At 39.3% G+C, this 1,561-nt stretch overlaps 1 protein-coding gene across 1 annotated transcript in view; it reads right to left on the reverse strand.

Moving 5' to 3' along the window:
• The window catches only part of UFM1 (ubiquitin-fold modifier 1), a 20,231-nt gene that overhangs the window by 13,918 nt on the left and 4,752 nt on the right, over nucleotides 1-1,561 (reverse strand). The window lies entirely within an intron of this gene.

Genomic DNA, 1,561 nt, shown 5'->3' on the forward strand with positions numbered 1-1,561 from the left:
AGAAGTAGCTAAGAGAATACGCCATCCCCTTTTCCTTATGAATCAGGGTGAAGTCTCTCTCAGGGAGGAGTGATAGGGAATGGCAAAGGACACACAAAGGAGATTAATCAGAACTGGCTTTGACAAGCACTGTGGCAATTGGACAATTAAAACAGACATTCGGGGGGGCGGGGGAAGAACGAACTGGGGAGGAGGGTAGAGAAAACAGTGCAATAATGAATGAATGAAAACCCAAAATCTCTGTAAATGTTCATTAAAACTAATAAAATTTAATAATAATTTAAAAAAAAAGATTACAACCAAAGCGACAGCAGTTTGTCATAAATTGCTGAAACGGAAAGTAACTTGCTATTCAAGTTTCACCTACACCACAAAAACATGCTAAAAATAATACATTAACAGGTATCCCTTATTCTTTCTTTTAGCAAATATTCCATATAAACATAACCACAATTGTTGTAGTTGTTATGTGACCCTATGTACAACAGCCCTAAACCCTGCTCTATCCTTTGCCAATCTTATCATCTCTGAGACACCCACCTCCATTATCCCAGTCACTGAATTACCCCATCTCATCCAGGGTCTTCCTCTCTTGCACTGTTTCGCCACCCTCTCAAGGAAGACATACCTCTCCAAGAACTGGTCCTGCCTTGTAACATGTCCAAACCAAAGTATGTCAGACAAGCTTAAGAATTCTTGCCTCCAAGGAGCAGCCTGGTCACCCCCGTAGGATAAACCTCTTTGTTCTCCGAGCAGTCCATGGCATATTAAATATTCTTCTCCAGTACCACAGCTCAAAAGGCATCAATTCTCTTTCTATCATTCCTAGTCATTGTCCAGCTTTCTGAAAGCAAAGCAAGTAACTGAAAAGACTATGGCCTGGATCGGGTGCACCTTTGTCTCCAAAGTGACATCATTGCTCTTCAGTACTTTGGTGAGGTCTCTGACAGCAGACTTTCTCAATGTAATTCGTCTTTACTACAATACAATGTGAAATGTATTATTACAATGCTTGAAAGTTTTATTAAAATGAGTTAGAAAAAAGTACTCTGAGAAACAATAAATGGAAGAGATTACACTCTAGAGAATGACAGAAATCTTTAGCAGTAAAATTTAGATTATTAAAGCATGTTGTTTCTCAAGAAGTTATGGCCATGGCCTTGGCCCTGCACTGCAAACGCAGAAGAGACAACTGATAAAGGCAGGAAGCACTCAAAGCGCATGTCAGCTTGGGAATAGAGTGACTGAAGCATCAGAGGAGTGAGGGTGGTAAAGGAAGAATTAAAAACAGGAGTAAGAAAAACAAGATTGGAGTCTAAGACTAGAAATTGAAAGGCAAAGGTGTACTTAATTCATTCTATAAAGAGTGTCTCACTTCAGCCATTTATGTATGGGAGCTATGATGTCTCTATTTACCCTATTTATTTATATGAGCAATATTCACTACCAACAATACAAACAGTAAATATTCACACCTCCTCCTCCACAAATAAATTTTAGACCTCCTGCCAACCACCTACTTTCTAGAATTCCACGCTTGTTATGTGCTGTCGAGTCAGAA

This window comes from Elephantulus edwardii, unplaced genomic scaffold (assembly GCF_000299155.1).
Source record: "Elephantulus edwardii isolate Elephantulus edwardi_28Jun2011 unplaced genomic scaffold, EleEdw1.0 scaffold00004, whole genome shotgun sequence".
Taxonomy (NCBI): domain Eukaryota; kingdom Metazoa; phylum Chordata; class Mammalia; order Macroscelidea; family Macroscelididae; genus Elephantulus; species Elephantulus edwardii.